We start from the raw sequence: 25,027 nt of genomic DNA, 5'->3' as shown, positions 1-25,027 counted from the left end.
AAAGAAGGAAATTGTGCAGGGTCACACAACTAAGAAGTGCAGATTTGAATCCAGTTTGAGTCTGAAACACCCTTTAAGCCCTGAAACCACATGGGAGAATCAGAGGTTTAAAATAAATCTTCCCTTTGAAATACCTCTCTGGTAATGGTATAGGAAGTGGATTCAAGAAGGGAGATACTGTAAATAAAGAGTCCATTTCAATTGTCCAGGTGAGCAATGGTGAAGAACTTAGCAGAAAGCAAGGAACAGACTCCAAAGACAGAAACAGATACCAGTAAAACTTGGCAGTAATTTGGATAAATAGGTGAATGAGTGAATTTAATTAATAATAATTCTTGAAGTTTGTGGCTTGATTGAGATGAGAGTTCATGACTGTCTTTTTTTTTATTATTATTTTCCTCTTCCTTTATTTCTTTCCTGTTTCATTTTATAAAATATTGAAGATGGCTGGTATTGAAATAAATGAAGAGAGAAAGTAAACAATGTAGAATAATTTGAGAAGGAAAAAAAAAGCACGTGGAATAAATTTTGGATGAGTTTAAAGTGCCGATGGAGTATTAAATGACTATGTCTAGTAAGCAACTGGAATGCATCTGGAGCTCAAGAAAAGTAGGAGCTGGAGTTAGATGGAAAACTATGACACCTAGTTAAGTCTTGGTACTCCAATCTAGTTTAACTAGTGCTCTTCTCTGTCTCACCCAAGCCAAGGACAAGTGCTTGGCACAAATAGTAATGTTAACTGAAACAGAATATATTTAATTATATATAGCACATAACAACAACAACAACAACATATAATCTTGGGTGTGTGGCATTTTTAAAAGACCTCTCTGGCTGTGTGATGGAAAACAGATTGTAATGCTTCTCAACTTCAACACTATTGACATTTCTTTGCTGTTGGGTACTATCCTTTGTATTGTAGGATGTTTAGCAGTATTCTCAGCCTTTTTTTTTTTTTTAAATTGTGATTTGGGTGAAAGTTTACAGAGCAAATTCACTTCCCATACAGCAACTCACATACACTTTGTCTCATGACGTTGACTACAATTTACCACAATGCAATAGCTCCCTTCTCACTTCCTCCCCATAGTTACCTTTTTCCTGTGTCCTTCTCTCAATGCACCCCTGTCCCCTGAGCTGTCTCCCTGTGCATACACAGCCCTTCTATTCTCCCATGATTGTTCTGTCCAAGGAGCGTATCTACCTAATGTAAATGTTCACTTCATATGCCTGTCTTTTGTTTGGCTGGAAGCCACAGGAGTGAGTTCAATTCCAGACCTGAAGGGGAGATCCTTAGCCTTTTTTGACTAGATGCCAGTATTACCCTTCTCCCTGTGTTGGGACAACCCAAATAACCCCAGACATGTCCCCTCAGGGGCAAAATCAACCCTAATTGAGAACCACAGAATTAAAAGAGCAAAAGGGCATTAGGGCCATCATTTACAGGCTTTTATATTAGTCCAGGTGAGAAATTATGGTATCTTAGACTTGAAGAGGCAGAAAGAATGGGAGAGGACTGATTAAGGAGATGTTTAGGAATATGATTCAAATATAATATGCTGTAGGATTGAAATGGAAGAAAAGAGTGAGAGAAGAGAAGGAATAAGTTTTTGGCCTAAACATCTTTGTGGGATGTTGTGTCAGGGGGTCAGGATCCTAGGTAGATCCTAGATTTTGAGCCAATGTCAAAATGAGATGAGACTTTTGGACGTCTTGGAAGAGGTGAGTATGTTTTGTTTGTGGGAAGAATCATTAGAGGTCAAAGTACAGACTGGGTAGTCAATTACATTGGTGGCCTCCAATGATCCATGCCTCCTGGTATTTATGCTTATGTAATCCCTCTGCTTGTATTTGGGCTGCTTTGTGACATTCAGCCAGTAGAGTGTGGCAGAAGTAACAAATCTGGGACTCCTGAACCCATCTATTAAAATGGTCTAGTGGCTCCCACCTTTGCAATCTAGGGGAAGCCAGTGATCATGTAAGAAGTCCACGACTTCTTGGTGAGACCACCATGCTATGAGAAATCCAGCCTTGCTATTTGTAGAAGCCACATGGAAGATACTGAAGCCTCTTGCCAAACAGCCTCACCTGAACTTCCAATTGACAATCCACACCAACCTGCCAACCATGTCATTGAAATCATCTTCGAAGTGAATCCTCCAGCCCCAGTTGAGCTATCCTAGCTGATGACATTTGGAGAAAATGAGCTGTCCTCACCAAGTCCTGACCAAATTGCAGAATTATGCACAAATATGTGATTGATGTTTTAAGCCACTAAATTTTGAAGTGATTTGTTACATAGCAATAAATAACTGAGACGGTCATTTAGCTTAAGACTTGGTTTCTTCTCTACCTCAGATTTGTTGTAAGGATCAGTTAAGTAATACTTATCACTAGAAATGCAAAATATTGCTATTATTATTCTGGTAGACATCAAAGAAGTGCTTAATCAGTGATAATTTTAGTGAATAATATTAATTAATTGAACCAGAGTAATTTTTACCTTCCCTAATTGCCTTATATGTAATAGTACCTCTCAGTTACTCTATTTCCTTATTTTGCTTCATAGCAGTTGTCACTATTTGAAAATATATTTTCTTAAATTATCTGTCTTCTTCACTAGAATATAAATTCTATGAGAGTAAACACTTTGCTTTGTTTACTCTGATATTCCTAGTGCCTAGAACAATGCCATCACACAAATAGTCAACAAACATTTGTTGAGTTGTTGTTAGATGCCGTCAAGTAGGCTTCGACTCATAGTGACCCTATGTACAACAGAAAGAAACACTTCTAGGTCCTGTGCCAGCCTCACAATCCTTCCTATACTGAGCCCATCAGTTGCAGCCACTGAGAAGAAATGAATGAATGTGGTTGCTCATAAATTTCCATTTTGTACTGAGAAAATAATGGAAATTTTCCTGTATTTTACTTAAACTCTTTGTCACTTCTCAACACACTTTTTATAAGTTGATTAGTCAGTAAAACTACTTTGCTCTCCTTAATAATATCTTAGGGTACAAACAATATACAATTAAGGCATCCTGGTGGTTTCCAACCCTTTCTAAAGGTTACCTCTGTTAGGTTTTATTAGCTTAAGCTGACATATGATCTAATGTCTTTAAAAAAAATAATTTTTCCATTTCTTTCACTCATTTTATCTACAGATATTTATATATCCAGAAACGTAAATCTAGGATCTGGTTAGGGATAGGCTTGTCAGCCACCTGCCTGTGCAAATACTGGGGAACTACACTGTCATCCCTTGAGCCTAAAGGACATTTGACCTAGACAAGTGGTGTAGGTACTAGAAGGTGTCATGATGCTTTAAGGAGCACCACATATCTCCGCAGACTGTATTTAGGATCCTGAACGAACTGAGGCAAACTGCCAAGAGCTGACGTGCTTGTGTGCTGGCCTTTCTTCCCAATACAAACAGCGGGGGGGGGGGGGGGGTGTCGGATGGAGAACCTGCCTCTTTGCTTCAAGCTATCAGGGGCCCCTCATTGCATTGCTCTGGATTTGGGTCAAATGTTATAGTGTAGAGACAACAGCTTGTTGTCCATACTGAAGTGTTACTTTCCAGTTGAAGCTGGGATTGTTTGACTACAAAGAACTCAGGTCAAATGATCTCTCTTGGTAAAGTGATCTTTGTCACTCTCTTGTGCTCTGTAGATACATACATGCTTTCGGGTATATACCAAAAAGAAATGAAAATTATTGCTCTGCATTTTGCTCTCGAGCACCAAGTGTGGTATTTATTTCTTTTTGAATCAACTATCATATACAATGTCAAAACAATACTTTAGAACCAGTAGCTCTTAGGGTAAACATTATCCATGTACAGCTGGTGGCAAGAGTGATCGCTTAAACTCTAGATGTATTAATACCATAAGTACATATTCAGAGTTGTGAATGGAATAAGGATTCCCACAATATTAACCTACTTTCAACAAGCTGTGCAAATAAAAAGAGTGAAACACAATCTGTTCTATATATTTTTTTTACAATCTCAATTGATGTAACGTGAGAAACTTTTTTTTAAAAGGCTAAAAACCCTCAACTGCTCTTAGACCACAAGAGTCCCTGAGTTTACAGCTGGAGGTGTCTATCCATTCAGAGTACTTGGTATTCTTACAAGCAATCGTCCCACTGTTTAAGTTAATAGATTGTATATCCTTAAGAGTAAAGTCCTTTTAAGTCATAACATGACTTGCTTTTCCTTTCATTTCTCAGGAGTTTTTGTAAATGGATTCCTTTGTTAACACATAAAATATCTTCATCGTAAATTTTGGTTAGCAGCCAAGCTCTTAAACCAATCTGCCACCAGTGCTCCTTCATCATAATATTGTAACATTATATTTCACTTTTTCATTTTTATAAGGGAAAAAAAATTTTATACAGGCTAATAGTCATCTCTAAAATAAGATATTTTTTTCTCATTGTAAAGTTTTGCATGTCATTTGTAGAAAAACATAGAAAAAATAAAACATAAAATAGAAATTACCCATAATGCACACAGAGATAAACACCATCAACATTTTGGTTTCATGTTTCCATTACAAAATACTTTTTTTTTAAATAATATTTTATTGTGTTTTCAGTGAAAGTTTATACTGCAAATTAGATTCTCATTTGACAATTTGTAGACAAATTGTTCAATGACATTAGTTACATTTTTCATAATCTGTCCACATTTTCTTACTTCCATTACTCTAGTTTCCCTACTTTCTTACCTTCTTGTCTTTGATTTAGAGTAAGTGTTGACCTTTTGATCTCATTTAAATGGTTTTCTAATGGAGTACTGGACTCGAAGGTATTATCTTTTATTTTGTGTGCCAATTTGTTATTTTGCAAAAAGGTGACATAGTTGGTTCAAGGTTTAAGGAATATCTCAGGGCAACAGTCTCAGGGAGAAAATACTTCTTTTAAAGGAAGAAATAAATGTGATATACATGGTTTATTCAAATTGGAAGTAGAAACTACTGTTGTTGTTGTTGTTGTTATGTGCCGTCGAGTCGGCCCCGACTCATAGCGACCCCTCCTTGGGTTTCCGAGGCAGTATCACTACGGAAGTAGGATTGCCCAACCTTCCTTCCGAGGAGTGGCTGGTGGGTTTGAACCACCAGCCTTCTGGTTAGCAGTCAAGTGCCTTAGCCACTATGCTACCAGAGCTCCTACACCGAGTGGTAGATAGATTTAAAATAATTACTCTACTTTCTATATGCTGTAAACGCTACACCACTGGAATATCTTTGTTTTTCTTTCTTTTTCTCATTTTTTAAAAACAAGTAACGAAAGTTAATGTAGATCGTCAGAAACTACTAGGAGTGTGATAAATACATTTGTCAACATTTTCTAATGCCTGTTTTGTAGACTACTGATAAATAGCTCCCTGGAAGCAGAAGTGACGGCCCTTCCTCAGTTCTTTTCTTTTTCTTGGTCTGCTCCTTCTAAACTGAGTCATCCACTTCTGTACCTCAACTGTTACTTACCATCTCCTCCCTAATTTGTGTCTCCAGTTCCTGGCCACTTTCCTCAGCTCCTGTCGAAATTTCTATCTTCACTTTGGACATTGTCACATAACACATGTTTTTTTCCAGAACTTCATGCTCAGCACATTCATAACTGTACTCATTAATTCTCCTTCTTTCACTAAAAATAACCACTCTCTTGCTTTGGCTATCCATCTACCATTTCCTAACTCACTTCCACATTCCGCTTCAGGCACACGGGATGACTACATCATGTTTTATCATATCTTTACACTTCTGCTCATGCTGTTCTCTATTCCTGAAACGCCTTTACCCTCCATCTTATCTTTCTTTAACGTATTCATCCTTTAAGGCTTAGGGCAAATATCATTAGTTTTGTGAGCCACAGCTGACTCTACCCTGCATTAATTTAGTATTTGCTTATAATTACAATTGAGGCTTCAAAAAATCTTTAGATGTATTTTATTTCCTTTACCAATCTGTGACTTTCTGAACTGTAGAAAATATGTATTCAACTTTGAATTGCCTTATTACCAAGTATCGTACTAGGAGCATGCTGCCATTGTTGTTAGCTGCCATGGATTTGACTTGACTCATGGTGACCCTATGTATGACAGAACAAAACGTTGTCCAGTCCTGAGACATCTTCACAATTGTTGGCATGTTCAGGTTCACTGTTGCTACCACTGTGTATTTTGAGTGTCTTCCAACCTAGGGGGCTCACCTTCCTGTACTTTTTGGGGCACTATCTCTGTTGTGATCTGTTGGATTTTAGTGATTAATTTTTGGAAGTAGATCTCCAGGCACTTCTTTCTAGTCCGTCTCAGCCCGGAAGCTCTGCTGAAACCTGTCCGCCATGGGTGACCCTGCTGATACTTGAAATACTGGTGGCATAACTTGCAGTATCATAGCAATTTGCAAGCCACCATAGTATGACAAACCTACAAGCGAGTGATGGACTAAGAGCACAACTCCACTGCCATTGAGTCAATTCTGACTCATAGTGACACTATAGGTCAGAATACAACTGCCTCATAGGGTTTCCAAGACTATAATCTTTATGGAAGCAGACTACCACATCATTCAACTAAGAGCATAAAGAGTAATAAATACTTCAATTCATGATCATCACATTTCGAACAAAGTTCTGACTTACTATGTTGCTTTTTCATGAGATGGCTGTTTAACTGAGTTGAAAACATTAATGGGATTGGCTATCTGCAAGAAATATTCTTGAAATATTAAATTTTGTGTTTACGTTAATGTATTCCTTTACTAACTCACCAAAAAGCATCCAATTTAAAATGTACTGGAAAAAATTATTTGTAAAATAGAGAATTACACTTATAAAATTCTATTGAAATAAAGACTGATAATATTTAAAAAAAAAAAAAAAACATAAAAAGAGATTGAGTCTCAAATAATCCAGTAAGAGACTAAAATTTCACTAGTGTTTCTCTACAACTTTTCAAGGGAAAGGCATCTGGGTGAGTCAATTTGAATATTTCACTTTCATGAGAGCCACTGTTTTACTTGTGGCTCTTTACTACCATTTACTTTACTTCAATTCTGACTCATGGCAATTCCTCAAACAGTAAGAATTTTAAACAGTGACTCTTTGGAAGCAGGAGCTTTTGTAGTGTAGTGCTTAAGGCATTTGACTGCTAACCAGAAGGCTGGTGAATCACCAGCCACTCCTCGTAAGGAAGGTTGGGCAATCTACTTCTGTGCCTCGGAAACCCAAGGAGACTACGGCAGTGGGTTTGGTTTTTGGTTTTTCTTTGGAAGCAGATCACCATCCCTGTTTTCTGAAGTGCCTTTAGGCACTTCAACTGCTACTTTTTTAACAATTAGTCGAGCACTTAACTGTTTGTACCACCCAGGGACTTTTTAGTCTTGCAGGAAACATCAAAAATTCATGAATATTACATGTTCACATTACCCTGTTAGATGTGCAAAACAAAAAAGAAATGTAAAATATTGACTCTGCCCTCAAGGAACCAATATTGATAACTATAATCTGAGTTTTCAAGAGACATTTGGAGATGTGTGTGTGAGTGTGTGTGTGGGTTTTTGTTTTGTTTTGTTTTTACAAAAACAGAACTATTATCATACCCTGAGTTTTTGATGGCTTAAGACCCACAAATAAAACTGAATATGCTACACTGATAAACAACAAAGTATATTTATTAATTTAGACTAGAAGAATATGAACAGTTGAACTGTTGGAGTTAATAAACATATTTGGAGATGGAGAATTTAACAGTATACATATTCATACTCACTGCCATTGAGTGGATTCCAACTCATGGCCACCCTAAATGGGTTTCTGAGGCTGTAGATTGCCCTATCTTTCTTCCATGGAGCAGCTGATGGGTTTGAACTGATGAACTTCTGGTTAGCAGCCAAATGCCTTAGCCACTACACCACCAGTATAGAGTACAAATCTAATCACTTTAAATGTAAATGGATATTAATAGCTGGAGGAACTGAAGCAGAACTTCAAGATCAGCACCAGATACAGAGACATAAAGATACAGAATATCAGGAGCAAACCCAACTCCTTCCATCCCTTTCTCCTTTTCATCTTCTTTCCTCTAATGAAGGTTAATGGAGCATTATTATGTGCCAGTCACTATGCTAGCACCTAGAGATACAGAAACCCATAAGCCTTCACAGGGCTTGTTGTGAAGTGAATGAAACTGACAAATAAAGAGTCGCAATACTTGTTAAATGCTGTAATAGAGGGAAGGGCAATATTCTATGAGAAAGAAATGTCTAGTTCAGCCCCAGTGTCCACCTTGCCTCTGGCCCTTCTGAGGCAGCTCCTTTTGTGGCAAGTATCTCACACACTCCTTGCTTTTGCTCTCAATATGTTTTTATTCCCACTTGGACTCTCCTGACAGACTCTGGACCCTTGACGGCAACCCTCCTCTGGCCTTTTGGAACAGGGCTTGCCCTTGTCTCCTTGGAATTTATTTGACCCTTCTCTTTCTAATACACTAACTTGAACTTGACTTCTTGGACTTTGTATTTCCAGGTGCCTTGATAAAAATACAGATTCCTTTGCTATATTTTTAAACTGCAATTTAAACTCTGGCTTTAGCCACTGACTTTATGTTTGAACTGGAATGGTAAGTTTTCTGAGCTTCAGTCTCTTCACCTAGAAAATGGGGCATAAGTAATAACTTATAAAGCTTTGAGAATTAATACAGTAAAACCTGAAAAAGCTGGAACCTGTGTAAGGCAGAGAAGGAAAACTCAAATATTTTCCACTAAAATGAGGGATAAAAAAGTGGTAAGACTGCACTCTGTCAAAGATGGAAAACTTGAGAGACAGGGAAAAACAAGGCAGTCCCGTCGAGTTCCAGCTCCCAAAGGTTTCACTGTACAAGTAATGCACACAGCACAGTGCTGTTACTGTTAGAAAACATCCCAGTACCCATGGAAGGAACTGATTAGTGAGAATAGGGATGATCAGAGTAGCAGAGGTGAGAGGTGATTGAGCCCTTAAGGATACACAGAAAGAGAGCAGAAGAAATGTGAAGTCAGTGTATGGAGAGTTTCTAGTTCCAAGAAGATAAAAATGTGAGGGTGACAGATGGTAACCAAGGAGTACAGCTGCTAAAGGAATGGGTACAGAAATAGTGAGAGGCCTGTCTTGCTAAAACAAGAGGTTTGTGTTGGGAATAGGTTAATATAGGCAACCAAAGGAGAGCTTGCACCTCTGGATAATGGACATGGGGCATTGTAAAATAAACCTCTCAATGATCTGTTACAATTGTGAAAGCTGACAGACTCTAGAGTGTGCTTTCATCCCTCAACCTACAGGAGGGTTTTGGAGTTGAAGACACCTTCAGAGGGTCAACAAAAAATAAAAGGTGTGAGCCACTTCAGAATCTTCCACAGTAGCTTCAAACCAGATAAATAGCTCTGGTCTCTTCCTTCTTCTCTTACTTTCCTTCCTTACCCTATGCTTGTTGGCTCCCAAATGGAAATGGACTGAAAAATAAAGGAGGTTCAATACTCATTGTACAGAATAGCAGATTTAAAAAAACATTAATTTTCTGTCCATTTCTTAATGGCAGAACTGTATGTTATTCATGTTTGAATTCATATTCAAATTTGAAGATGTTATTCTCCAAAGGGAATATTACTATAAACAATAAAAGAATTTAGTAAAGTATTGAGTCATAAAATTAACATGCAAAAATCACTAGCTTTTTTGTATACAAACAGAAACAAGGAGAGTTGATGGATTTACAAGAGGGGGAAAAAAAAAGACAAGACCTAGATATGAACTAAATAAGAAAGGTCCACAACTTATATAAGGAAGATAATAAAATACTATTAAAAGACAGAAAAATAGATTTGAGCATATGGAAAGACATACCATGTTCTTGGGTAGGAATATTCAACATCATAAAAATCTGTTTTCTATATGATATTGAATAAATTTACTTAAATCCTAGTAAAAATACCAGTAACTATTTCACTGGAATGAGACACTGATTTTAATGTTATTTGGAAAAACAAGTAAGACTATCAGGGGTGGGCAGGAGGAATGAGAAAAGGGGCTAGTTACACCAAATATTAGATTGTATTACAAATCTTTTATAATTACAATGGGGTATTTGCACTTGGAAAGATAAGTAAATCAATGGGACGAAATACAAAGTCCAGAAATAGATCCAAATGTATAAGGAAGTTCAGTAAACAATAAAGACAGCACTTCAAATGAATGGATAAAATGTGAATGTGTTAATAAACAGTGTTGAAATTCTTGGATATTTATATGGAAAAAAGTAGAATTGGAGTCATTCCTCAAACTATACGTCAGGATAAATTTTTAATATACAATAATATAAAAAGAGGAAAATAGAAGCATACAGTGGGAAAGACAGATGCCTTGTGAGTATTGCCAAGGAATGAAGGAATGCCCGTCATGACCCTCATTTGGACTTTGAGCCTCCAGACTGAGAAAAAATAAATTTCTGTTCTTTAAAGCCAAGAAAGAAAAGAACAGAGGAAAATAGTGAATTTGTCTATAGCCTGAGAGTGGGGAAAACTTTTCTATGAGTAAAATCCAGAAACAGTAAAAGGAAAATGATTAATAAATTAGATTTCATCAAAATAAAAAATTAAATGATAAAAACACAATAAGCAAAATAAAAAGACAAATTCTAAACTGAAAAGAAATTTTGTAATACTTAGCATAGGGAAGAGATAATACTACAATATATAAAGACCTTCTAAAAATAGAAAAAGGAGTTCTGGTGGCATAGTGCCTAAGGCATTTGACTCCTAACTAGAAGATTAGTGATTCAAACCCATCAGCCACTCCACAGAAGGAAGGAAGATGGGGTAATCTACTTCAGTGAAGATTTACTTCCTCGGGAACCCAATGGGGGTCGCTGTAAGTTGGAACTGACTCCATGGCAGTGAATTTGGTTTTGGTTTTTTTAAAAATAGAAAAGACCAACTACCTTATAAAAACATTGGGATAGAGATATGAACAGAGAGTCCACAAAAGGAAGTGTAAATGTCTAAGCATATGAAAAGGTATTCAATCTCACTCATAAGAACAATGCAAATTAAAACTACAGTGAGATCCCAGTTTGCACCTACAAGACTGGTAAAAAATCAAAAATTTTACAATACTTTTTGGTGAGGCTGTTGGGAAATGGGAGGTTTTGTCATTGTTCTTGGGAATGCAAAATGCTGCAATCGTCAACAATGGGAAATTTGGCAATACCTGGCAAATGTACATTTGACCCAGAAATCTCACTTTTAGGAGTCTCTCTCAAAGATATATTGCCAAAACTAAGAAAAGAAACTTTCACAAGGCTATTCATAACAGTAGTCTTTGTATTAGAAAAAGACTGGAAGCAAACCCATTGCCCATCAGGAGGGAAAGAGTGAATAAACTATGGTATATTTACACTGTAGAATTATGAAGAATGGCAAGATTTCCAGGATGTATTTTTAAGTGGAAAAAAAAAAAAAAAACAGAGAAAAGTACGTGAGGTATCCTACCATTTATCTTCGTTGTTGTTAGATGCCGTTGAGTTGGCTCTGACTCATAGTGGCCCTGTGTACAACAAAACCAAACACTGCCAGATTGTGCACCATCCTCACAATCCTTGCTATACTTGAGCCCATTGCAGCCACTGTGTCAATCCATCTTTTTGAGGGTTTTCTCCTTTTCCTCTGATTGTCCACTTTACCAAGCTTGATATCATTCTCTGGGGAATGGCTACCTGTGGTAGTTAAGGTTATGTGTCAACTCGGCTGGGCCTGGTTTTGAATGGCTGGGCAGTTGGATGTCATTATTCCCCATGATGAGACTGGTAATCAACTTCATGGTGGAATCTACTGTAAGCAGCTGAGTAGCTGTCTTAGGGATGTGGTCTGCTTCTAATATATAAGAAGACACTTTGAGAAAGGTCTTGAGCTTTTTGACACATCTGGATCCTGCATTTGGCCGAGTCTTTATCTCAGTGGCCTGCCATGTTGTATGCCAATCTTGTTTCTGGACTTGAACCAGTGGCCTACCATGTTGCTTCATAATCTTGGGACTGTGTCATTTTACCTGTTGACTTTGGATTTATCAGCCTCAGCAGCCAGCAGCTGTCTGAGTGAAGAGAAGTCTGTAGCTTCAGTGGGCCAGGAGCAAGAGGCAGAGCTGAAGCCCAAAGTTTGAGGGGTTTTCACCCAGCCCCTAGAGCTGGCACTTTTAACTTGGACATCTAGGCTCCAAATCTTTAAGAGAATAAATCCATTTGTTCAAGCCATCCACTTGTGGTATTTTCTGCTAGAGTGGCACTAGAGAACCAAAACACCACCAGTCATCTGTCAGTTTGTCATACTGTGGTGGCTTGCATGGTGCTATGAGGCTACAGTCTATGCTACCAGTACATTGAATGCTAACAGGGTCACCCATGGTGGACAGGTTTCAGTGGAGCTTCCAGACTAAGACAGACAGGGAAGAAGGAAGGGGCCATCTACTTCCCAAAGAACCATCCAGTGAAAACCTTAGGAATAGCAGTGAAACAGTACCTGATATATAAGAAAACATCATGATACAAATACCATTTGACCCAGCCATCCCATTACTAGGTATATACCCTAAAGAAGTGAGAGCCATAACAAGAACAGATATATGCACGCCGATGTTCATCGCAGCACTATTTACAATAGCCAAAACTTGGAAACAACCTAGATGTCCAACAACTGAGGAATGGATAACCAAACTTTGGTACATTCACACAATGGAATACTATGCAACGCTAAAGAATAATGTAGAATCTGCAGAACACCGCATAACGTGGATGAACTTGGAGGACATTATGCTGAGCGAAATAAGTCAGTCACAAAAGGACAAATATTGTATTAGTCCGTTATTGTAAAAGTTAAGGAAATGTTTATATATTGGAGGACATTTTCTTTGTTGGTTACCAGGGGTGGGAGGGAAGGGGAGGGAATGCTGTTAGATAGATAGAGATAAATATTGATTTGGGTGAAGAGAAGGGCAATGTACCAAATGTGAGTGACCAATATGGCAGCATTGAGGATGAGAAAGACAGAGAGAGTTACATGGGCAGTACAAACAACAAATATGAACCCCTTTGTAAATACAATACTGAGTTGTTAATGAAAGCAAATATGGGTATAGGGACGGATAGATGGGTGAACAAGCTAAACAATTATGTATGTCTAAATGGAGAGTGTATCCAAGATCATATACAGGGTTGGCAGAAAATGGGCCTCTCGAAGAGTATGAAGGGATGGACACTGGGAGGAGGTAACTGGGGGGAGGGAGTGGGAGGGGAGCTGCTGCATTGTAAATTTTGGTCAATGACATGAGACAAAGTATATGTGAACTGTTGTATGAAAAGTGAATTTACTCTGTAAATCTTCACCCAAATCCTAATAAAAAAAAAATATTTAGTGTCATAAACAAACAAAAAAAAAGAAAACATCATGAATAGCCATTTATCTAAGCAACCAAAAAACACCCACTGCCACTGAGTCGATTCTGACTCACAGCAACACTGTAGGACAGAATAGAACTTCTCCATAAGGTTCCCAAAGTTGTACATCTTTACCAAAGTGCCTGTCTCATCTTTCTCCCTCAGGGCAGTTGAACCTTTCGATTAGCAGCTAAAGGCCTTAGCCACTGCACCCCCAGAGCTCCTTAGCTAAGCAAAAGTGTGTGGGGGGGGATATGAATGTGTATACACATTGGCTTATATGTATTTGAAATGTAGTGATAAATCACAAAAATTTTTAAATGTTGTTGTTGTTAGGTACCATCAACTTGGTTTTGACTCATAGTGACCCTATATTGGTCTTGTGTCATCCTTACAATCGTTGCTAGGACTTGAGCCCATTGTTGCAGCCATTGTGTCAATCTATCTCATTGAGAGTCTTCCCCTTTTGAGCTGACCCTCTATTTTACCAAGCATGATGTCCTTCTCTAGGGACTGATCCCTCTGGATAACACAACCAGGCTGGCTGTACTTCTTTCAAGCCAGATTTGGTAGTTCTACCAGCAGTCTATGGTATATTCAATATTCTTTGCCAACACCATAATTCAAATGCATCAGTTCTTCTGTGGTGTTCCTTATTCATTGTCCAGCTTTCACATGTATGTGAGACTATTTGGTCAGACATACCTTAGTCTTCAAAGTGATTTCTTTGCTCTTTAACACTTTAAAGAGATCTTTTGCAGCAGATGTACCCAATTCAATAGTCATTTGATTTCCTAATTGCTGCTTCCATGGGTGTTATTTGTGGATCTAAGTAAAATGAAATCCTTGACAACTTCAATCTTTTCTCCATGTATCACAGTGTTTCTTATTGGTCCAGTTAAGAGGATTTTCGTCTTCTTTATGCTGAGGTGTAATCCACACTGCAGAGTGTAGTCTTTGATTGTCATCAGTAAGTGCTTCAAGTCCTCTTCACTTTTAGCAAGCAAGGTTGTGTCATCTGCATATCACAGGCTGTTAATGAGTCTTCCTTCAATCCTGATGCCATGTTCTTCTTCACATAGTCCAGATTATTTGCTCAGCATACAGAATGAATAAGTATGCTGAAAGACTACAACCCTGACGCACTCCTTTTCTAATATTCAACCACATAGTATCCCCTTGTTTTGTTTGAACAACAGCCTCTTGGTCTATGCACAAGTTTCTCATGAGCATAATTAAATGTTCTGGAATTCCCATTCTTCAAAATGTCATCTATAATTTGTTATGATGCACAAAGTTGAATGCTTTTGCATACAATAAAACACAGGTAAACATCTTCCTGGTATTCTCTGCTTTCAGCTAAGATCCATCTGGCATCAGCAATGATATCCCTAGTACCCATGTTTTCTTCTGAATTCAGCTTGAATTTCTGGCAATTCCCTGTCAATACTCTGCTGCAACTGTTTTAAAATTGTTTTTAGAAAATTTTACTGCATGTGATATTAATGAAATTATTTGATAATTTCTGCATTTTATTGGATCATTTTTGTTTGGAATGGGCACGAATATGGATCTCTGTCAATTGGTTGGCCAGGTAGCTATCCTCCAAATTTCTTGATGTAAACGAGTAAACTCCTCCAGGGTTGCATCCATTTATTGAAACATCTCAGTGAGTATTCTGTCAATTCCTGGACCCTTGTTTGTCACCAATTACTTCAGTGCAACTTGGACTTCTTCCTTCAGTACCATTGTTTCTTTTTATCATATGCTTCTTCCTGAAACGGTTGAGCGTTGATCAATTCTTTTTGCTACAGTGACTATGTATTCCTTCCATCTTCTTTTCATGCTTCCTGCATTATTCAATATTTTGCCCATTGAATCCTTCAATATTGCAACTTGAGGCTTGAATTTTTTCTACAGTTCTTTCAGCTTGAGAAATGCTGAGTATGTTCTTCCCTTATGGTTTTCTAATTTAGTATGTTCCATTTTCTTTCTTTTTTTTAATTTTATTTTGATTTGGGTGAATATTTACAGAGCAAATTCACTTTCCATACAACAGTTAGTATGTTTCATTTCAATACTTTGTCTTCTCAAGCTGTCCTTTGAAATCTTTTGTTCAGATTTTTTTTTTTTCATTATTTCTTCCATTTGTTTTACCTACTCTCCATTTGATAGCAAGTTTCCCAATCTCTTCTGACATCCATTTTGGTCTTCTCTTCCTTTTCTGTCTTTTTTAATGACTTTTTGCTTTCTTCATGTATGATGTCTTTGATGTCATCCCACTACTTGCCTGGTCTTCAGTCATTGGTGTTAAGTGCACCAAATCTATTCTTCAGATGGTCTCTAAATTAAGGTAGGATTCACTCAAGGTTGTATTTTGGCTCTCATGGACATGTTTTAATTTTCTTCAGCTTCAATCTAAATTTGCATATGAGCAATAGATGGCTTATCCACAGTCAGCCCCTGTGTCCATTCATAACAGGATTTCTTCACTTTGGAATGTTATTATTTAGGGCTAGATACTTCTTTTTTTGGAGAGAGGTGTTGTTCTGTGCATTGTAGGATATTTAGTTGCATCCCTGGCCTCTTCCCACTAGACACCAATAGTACTCGCCCTCTGAGACCAAAAATGTCTCCAGACATTACCAAATATTCCCCTGCTCTGAGTGGGCAAAATGTCTTCCTTTTCTGTTGAGAAACTGATCTGTAGATTAAAAACCCACTGCCATTGAGTCAATTCCAACTTACAGTGACCCTACAGGTCAGAGTAGAACTGCCCCATGGGGTCTCCAAGGCTATAAATCTTTACAGCAGCAGATTGCCTCATCTTTCTTGCACGGAGGAGCTGGTGGCTTTGAACCACCAACCATCTGTTTAGCAGTTGAATGCCTCAACCACTATGCCAAAGCTCCTACTGGACTATAGAGAAATGGTTAAATAAATAGTGGAACATTCATAAGTGGAATACCATTCAGCTGTAAAAATAAGGAGGATGCTCTCAGTGTTCCTCATGATATGGAAACATGATATAGAAAATTGATTGGATAATAAAAAAGCATGGAAACAAAGAAGAAAGGAAGCTGCTGTTTTAATGATTATAAGGGTGTTGAGGATTCACAGGGAAACCCTTTATTTCTGTTGCCCACAATGCTTGAAAAAATATATTTCAGGTAATTTTTTTTTTTTAGATAAAATTTTAGCTGCATGAAAAATAAGGCTGTAATTGTTGTTGAAATTATCTTAAAGATAAACAGTGAAGCTACGGAGAAAGCAAACAAGGCATCTTTATATAATAATAATATCTTTCATATCAGTTAAAGATATTATTTATAGAAAGTGTTGAGAGATTGATTGCACTTGTTTTCAACTTAGCATCTTGTGCTTAGGATCTTGAGTAAAAAAAAATTTCTCAGACATCTGTTCTAGAATCTATTAATGCAAAAAAGGATGTGGAGGCTGCATTTTCTGACCTCCTCTAACTTCACTAGAGGGAGACAGAATCACCATCAGCAGCCCAAGCCTTATTCCTATGAGACCAGACATGCTGCCACCCTCCAGCCTTTTTGCCAACTCTGACACCAACTGTCCCTCCCACAACACTCATTATTTCTCTACTGGGTTCAATAATTCATTGCAATGGCCACACAGAACTCACAGATAATACTCACAATTATGGGGTTTATTAGGGAAGTAACAGGCTATACCTCAGGTTCAGGAATACTCTCAGATAAAATTATTTGATCAGGACTGTCTCCCCTCTGCTATGCCCTCAGGCATGCCTCTCTGGCCCTTGGCCTCTCTGCTTGGCCTCTGCCCTGCTCCAGCAAGTGTTACAAAGCTCTTTTAGCCCTGTCGATAGGTACACTTAGGTGTACCCCATTCCACCAGCAAGCTTCCTGCCCAAAGGCACTCAGCTTTCTCACTCCATGGGCTGGCAAGGCCACTCTCCATCTGTGCCTCTTGGTTCCTGCCACTGTCTCTCTGCTGGGGCATGTCTGCCAAGGAGGTCTAGTGCAGGGGTCTCGGCTCCAAGATGGTGCTCCACTTCACCTCCAGCTCTTCTCTCTTGATGGCAGTGAGATCCCCCATTTCTGCCTCTAGAAAGGCTCATGTTAAGCCCAGCAGCATAGCAAAACTAACCAGTCTTCACATTAGAGTTCCATACACTTTATTTTCATGGTCCTACCCAACTCAATGGCACATGACGACAACAACAACAACCTAGTAACATGGTGAGAGTAACAAAGACTATGGCTAGAAAAGCCATACCAAGTAATTCGCTGCATCACAATTAATAACAGAAAATGTAAGTTGTAAAGTTATATTTTTCTAATTGATTTTCATCTCTTTTGTAATACGCTTTATTTTTTAAAGTCTGAAGCCAGAAGAGGCTTAGCTGCCACCAGCTGCTGCCTTTATGTTGCCAAAGATCTAAAACCATCCTCTTGTTATGACTCAAACAAAAATAGCTACTTCATAGGAGCAAAAGCATATCCTGTTGATAAAATGTATATTCATTGGCACTATCCCATCAAATCTGTCTCTGAGTCTTGAACCTTGAGTTCCATGGAGATCAATTCATTCCTGCACTCATTCAGCACACATGTGTGAGTGTCTACTGGGCTCCAGACATTGTTAGGTACTGAGAATACAGCTATACCCAAGAATGAGACATTCCTTGATTTCAGGGTGTGGGGAAAACAGACATTAAAAACCTATATGTACAGAATGTTATGGGAATATAGATCTGTCTTGTTTTGTTTTTAATTTTCAGTCTTTCCATTTCTCATGATTACAGTGAATGTCTTGCTCTTTCACGACCTACATAAAATACACATTTCTTACAGAATCCAAGGTTCTTTAGATTCCACCTGCTTGGAGGAGTATTCCTGGACCATCCCCAGATCATGATAAATAAAATATTTACTTATTGATCTCACACTATACACGAGGTTAGGAGCCCTGTGGCACAACGGTAAAGCATTCAACTGGTAACCAAAACGTTGGCAGTTCAAACCCACCCAGCAGCTCCTCAGGAGAAAAGACCTGGTGATTGGCTCCCATAAAGATTACGGCTTAGAAAACCTTATGGGGACAGTTCCAGTCTGTCACATGGGATCACTACACATCAAAACTCGTCTTGGCAGTGCCTAACAACAACAACATATATATAATACTTTTATTATCCTCCCATTAACCTTTTAAGGATATGATTATTATGCCCACTTTACAAATGAGGAAAATGAGACTTAGGTTAAATAACTTGCTGAAGCTGCTGCTAAGTGGTTGTGTTGAGATTCAGAAAAAAAAAGAAAGAAAGAAAGAAAAAAAAAAAACCAGCCTGATCTCAAAGCCTATACTCATAAATATTGCACCTAATGGTCTGCCACCATGTTCCTCTGAACTCTCAGTAGCTTTTGTCAACTGTGCTACTCATTCATTTATTTACCAAACATTAAGTGCCTATCATATATTAGCCATAATGAAAGATTTTTTGTTGTTTACTGTCTAGGCTATTGTTTGTTTGCTAGAGTATGCATGTGTGTGTTCACTTGTTTTGCCTTCCCAACTTGACTGAAAATTTATTGAGTGACAACTTTTAGATAGCCCTGTAATATCACAGTAAGCCTACATATGTCTTACATTCACCTGATCCCTAAATCTTCTTTATTTTGTCTTGAAATGACTCTCAGATCTATTTCTTCCTTTCCTGTCACATTGCCAACGCCCCAAGTCAACTTATATTCTTTCTTGCCTGGACCATTGTCTCCTCAATGGCCCCTATGCCTCCATTCTCTTTTCCTCTCTTCAAAGATTGCTCTTCACTGCAGCTTTGAGTTTTCTTTCTAAAATATAATTCCTCTTCTTAAACACCCTTAATTTCATGGGACAAAGGCAACTTTCCTGAGCCCATAGCCTGGGGCTGGGACATTCCTCTCCTGCTCCTATCTTACTACCCTCTCCTCACTGCTGTGCATCCCATTGTCCAGCCCACCAGTGGAGTCACATTCCCATGCTCTGCCATACTCTTGACCTTCTGCCATGTTCTTCCCTTTGCTGGTGAGCTTCCTTTCCTTGTCCATATTGTGAATTCTTCCTCCTCCTTCAAAGACCAGTTTTAAACCTCAGTCCCTGTGATAGTTGGAGCTGTGTGTCAACTTGGCTGGACCCCAGTTCTGTGTGGTTGTTCCCATGATGGGATCGGATGACTGTGTTCTGAGTGGCCAATCTGTTCAAGGGGAGTTTCCCTAGGGATGTGGCCTGCATCCAGGATATCCAGGGACGTCCTGGGAAGAGAGACATTCTTCTGTGGATCGGGATTCTGTTGTGCTGCCTGCAACTGTCCGTGAGTGAGCAGTTGGCCTGGAGATCTCCACCGTTCAGCCTGGAGATCTTGGATTCATCATTTGTTGGAGTCAACAGCCGGTGTACTGCCTGCCAGCCTTGAGCTTCTCGGCCTCTGTGGGGAAAAGCCTCCAGCCTGACATTTGCTCCAGGGACTTTGGACTTGCCGGCTTCTATACACATTCTATATGTTTGTGGGGAGCTCTGGTAGCATAGTGGCTAAGACACTTGCCTGCTAACCAGACGGCTGGCGGTTCAAACCCACCAGCCACTCCTCGGAAGGAAGGTTGGGCAATCCTACTTCCGTAGTGATACTGCCTCGGAAACCCAAGGAGGGGTCGCTATGAGTCAGGTTTGACTCTACGGCACATAACAACAACAACAACAAATATGTTTGTGAGCCATTTTCCTAAGATAAAGTTCTCTCTCTCTCTTTACATATATATATATATAAGCTTTGCTGGTTTTTGCTTCTCTAGAGAACCCAGTCTAACACAGTCCCATTAGTGCCCAATTTAAAAGTTCCTTCCTCTGTGCTTCACTTTGTTAATGTTTCCATGTTGCACTTGTTCACACTGAGATTTATTTAGATATTGATTTATCTGTTTCTTCCTTTTAGACTACAATCCTTGAGAACAAAGGACTGTCTTCTTCCCATATCTCTATCATACAGCAGGCCCAAAAAATAAATAAAGGATGAATGAACAATTGTCATTAGGTGCCATTAAATCGTCTCCAACTCATAGTGACTGTGGTGGTTAAGTGTGTATGTCAACTTGGCTGGCGTGGCAGCTGGATGCAGTTATTCCCCACAGTGAGATTGGTAATTAACTCCATGGTGGAATCTATTGGAGCAGCTGAGTAGCTGCTTTGGCTATGTGGTCTGCTTCCTGTATATAAGAAACAGCTTTGGGAATGGTCCCTACCTTATGGCACGCTTCGACCCTGCATGTAGCCGTGTCATTGTTCAGCAGCCTGCCATGCTCTGCCAACCTTGGGACTTACAATGAACTTGAATTAATGGCCTGCCATGTGGTTTGGTAACATCGGGACTGTGCCTTTTTACTTGTCAACCTTGGGCTTGTCAGCCTCAGCAGCCAGCAGCTGAGTGAAGAAAAGCCTCCAGCTTCAGTGGGTTGGGAGCAGGAGGCAAAGCTGAAGCCCCTAGAGCCTGGCACTCTGAACTCAGACTTAAAGCCTCCAAACTGCAAGAGAATAAACTCCTGTTTGTTAAAGCCATCCCATTTGCAGTATATTCCTGTCAGAGCGGCACTAGGTAACCAGAACAGCAACCCTATGCACAGCAGAATGAAACACTGCCCAGTCCTGTGCCAGCTCCACAATCCTTGCTGCACGTGAGCCCATCACTGCAGCTACAGTGTCAGTTCATCTTGTCGAGGGCCTTCTCCTCTTTCATCGACCCTTCATCTTACCAAGCATGACATCCTTCTCCAGGGAATAGTCCCTTCTGACAACATGACCAAAGAAGGTGAGAAGAAGGCTGGCCATTCTCACTTCCAAGGAGTATTCCAGTTGCATTTCTTCCAGGACAGACTTGTTAGTTCTTTTAGCAGTCCATGGTACTTTCCGCATTCTTCACCAACTCAAAAGCATTGACTGACTCTTCTTTGGTCTTCCCTAGAGCAGTTAGATGAACAGTACTTCTTCCTTCCTTCCTTTTTTTTTTTTTTTTTTTTTTAACAGCATTTCTTTTTTTGCCTATACTTTCTTCTTAGAGTTGATCTACATATACCCATGAAAGGGGGTAAAATGTAGGGTGTTTTTATGTTTCTTGTAGGATTTTTTTTTTTTCTTTTCCACTTCTATAGTGACAGGGAACCAGGAATTTTAATCAAGGATATCCTAGAGATCTTCTTTCGTCAGTCCCTGTGGTAGTTTGGTTTGTGTGTCAACTTGGCTGGGCCTGGTTGAGTGGCTGGGCAGCTGGTGGTAGTATTCCCTATGATGAGACTGCCAATCAACTCCATGGTGGAATCTACCATGAAGAGCTGAGTAGCTGCCTTTGGGATATGGTCTGCTTCCTGTATATAAGGAATTCTTGTCAGAGTGGTACTAGGTAACCAGAACAGTCCCCACCCACTCTATTCAATCTTGAAATATTAAGGAGCTTTCAGGCTTGTCCTCACTCCTACCCATAGAAGCATTTTTTAATTCAGACCAATGTTCTAGTCTTGGTTTCATTTGGACTATTTACCAATCAACTGTGATTTATTTTAACAGCAAACATCAGTTGTAACAGTAAGACAAAATTAAATCAAATCACTATAATGGCATTTACCCAAAAAAAAAAAAAAAATGCTTTCTCCCCTATGTCACAGGGAAAGAGGTGTCTGGAAGCTTCATAGTCTGGGTTTCCCTGGTCCTCATCAACACGTCTGCTATTTTCTGCTTAATTCAGGGAAAAGGAGTGTTTGAATGAAATTGACCCAAAGCTGATCCCAGAAGCATACTCTTCCATTGAGAACTCCCCGTCCAGGTCTAACTGTACCCTAGATATTAAAATGTTTTAGTGCTAAGTACAGTTTTTAATATTCTCCTATCTCCAAAATTGATGATCCAAGTGTTATCTCTATTTGATTTATACCTACTTTCCACACTATATTTAAAAAAAAAAAAAACTCACTGCTGTCCAGTCAATTTACTCACCGCTCCTTGGGTTTCCGAAGGGGTATCTCTACCAAAGGGGATTGCTCAATCTTCCTTTTGAGTAGTGGCTGGTGGGTGTGAACTGCCAGCCTTCTGGTTAGCAGTCAAATACCTTAGGTACTAGGCCACCAGCACTCCTTTCCCACTACAGACCACTTTAATCCAGACATGTCCTTCCTTATTTTTGTGTCTACTACAATATCTTGGGTGGTGTATAGTATGTCTTGAATTAAATTTATTGAAACCAAGGCCTGCTACAAAATTTGCATAGCCCAGTGCAAGATGAAAATACCAGACCCCTTGTTCATAAAGCCAGGGAAAAGTGCTGTTAAAAATACTAAAATAGAAAAGCCAGCTGTTCTATACAGAGTTGCCATGGTCTCCTGCTTCACCAACGCTTGAATGGAATCCAGTGCTGGCAAACCCCCTCCTAACTGGCAGCTCCCAGCCAGGTCTGGCCCCCTCCTCACAGCAGTGCCATCTCCCTCAGATGTCCATGGCCATGCGTTGCTCCTGCACCCATGCAGCCACTGGCTCTCCTTAACCTGCGCTGTAGAGACTACAGTCGCCTCGCAGGCACACTAGAACTACAACAGGACTCTGAGGCCCCATCCATAGCCAGATCAACCTGGAGCTCTATGCCTCCTACTGCTACCTGTCTGTATCTTACTACTTCTACTGGATGATGTGGTTTGGAAGAATTTTGCCACATATTTCAAATCTCACAAGGAGAGGGAACATGCTGAGAAATTGATAAAGCTGCAGAACTAAGGAGATGGTGGAATCTTCCTTCAGGATATCAAGAAGCCAGAGCCATGATGACTGGGAGAAGAGGCTGAATGCAATAATGTGTGTTACACTTGTGGGTGGGGTGGGGTGGGAATGTGAGTCCAGTACTACCGGAACTGCACAAACTGGCCACTGATGAGAATGACCCTCATTTGTGTGACTTCCTTGAGACGCATTACCTAAATAAGCAGGTGAACTCTATCAAAGGATTGGGTGCCTAGTAACCAATGTTGCAAGATGGAGCCCCGGGATCTGGCCTGGCAGAGTATGTTTTTGACAAGCATAGGCTGGGAAGCAATGATGGATAGAGCTAAGCTTTAACCTGGCTTCCCAATAGCCACAGGGGTGACTTCCATGTTCACCAAGCTAGCACATGCTTGTTGGGTTTAATTTCACCTTTTCTGTAAATTGTACCAAACCATCCACTTACGTTCTTTCATTTGGTATCCATACCCTTCATACATTTGGTATCCAGCTGTTGTTTTTGAGATCCTGGAGTGAGCCAAAAATCTACCCAGGTCACCTTGATCACAATTTTAAAGTGCCACAACTCAATTTCAATCACACTTAAATAAATTGAAACTTATGAGAGGATAAAAGTACTGAAATATAAAAGTCCTCAGGAGGTGCAAATGGTTTGTGCTTGCCTGGTAACCAAAAGGTTGGCTGTTCAAACTCACCCCACAGCACCCAGCATCGTGGAGGAAAAAGATCTGGCAATCTGCATCTGTAAAGATTGCAGCTAAGAAAGCCACATGGAGCAATTCTGCTCGGTAACATGGGGGGGGGGGGTCTCCTAAGTCACACATCAAAAAATCAACAACAAAAGTACTAAAATACAAAAGCTTTCTATTTTCTTCTGAGATCTCTTTTTGGACTTGTAATGGTGTTTTGTTTGTTTTAATTTGTGTGTCATTCTAAGTACAAAAAATTAAAATTTAAAATTATTAGCATGAATCGTAATGTTCATCTTTGTGTTATGCAGTGCAAATGTAACAAGAATTACAACAAAAGAAACCATTGTTGAGTTGGTTCCTACTAATAGTGACCATATAGGACAGAATAGAATATCCCCACAGTCCAAGGCTGTAAATCTTTATCTTTGTTCTGCTGAGCCGCTAGTGAGTTCCAACTACCAACCTTAAGGTGAGCAGCTGAGTGCTTAACCACTGCACCATCAGGGTTCCTTAATGCAAATATGAGAGCATTTCATAAATATGCAGAATCACAAAAATTACACAATCCATATTTCATAGCTCATGCATACATGTGCATTTTATTCTTACCAGAAGAGTGGAAATGCTGCATAATGCTCAGCTGTTTTTATTTCACTGCTTGATATGCATACGATCTACCAGTACTCTGTTTTTGATTTACTGATGAGTAAGGAAGTATTGATAAGAAACTCTGGGTTGTCATCTGTCCCTTGCCTTCTATGTCATCGTTTTCAGGTTAAGTCATTGGTTAATAATACATACGTGCAAAAGGATATGATAGGGCTCTTTGGTCACTTGTGTTTCTTCAGATGCCATTGCTTGCTTTCTGCATTTGAAGGAAGTTCTGGCTCAAATGGCAACCATGGCTTCTTGGGAATATTAATGCCCCCAACTTAGTTGTAACATAATATATTTGGCTTTGGTGGTTGGTACGTAAATTTGAATAATGGTATGAACTGGTCTTCCTTGTAGGCATATGGATATTATCCTATCACTGACAGTGTTGTACGTCAGGACAGACCTTGAAAGAGTGTTTGTGACA

General features: G+C 39.3%; 1 pseudogene; it reads left to right on the top strand.

Annotated features, from left to right (window-relative positions):
* The first annotated feature begins 216 nt into the window (after positions 1 to 216).
* Positions 217 to 23,577, top strand: LOC103193020 (annotated as a pseudogene).
* The last annotated feature ends 1,450 nt before the right edge of the window (positions 23,578 to 25,027 follow it).

Source organism: Orycteropus afer, unplaced genomic scaffold, assembly GCF_000298275.1.
Source record: "Orycteropus afer afer isolate SDZICR_OR568_19922 unplaced genomic scaffold, OryAfe1.0 scaffold00033, whole genome shotgun sequence".
Lineage (NCBI taxonomy): Eukaryota > Metazoa > Chordata > Mammalia > Tubulidentata > Orycteropodidae > Orycteropus > Orycteropus afer.
Note: the sequence above shows the minus strand (reverse complement) of the source record. Positions and strands in the feature narration are given on the sequence as shown.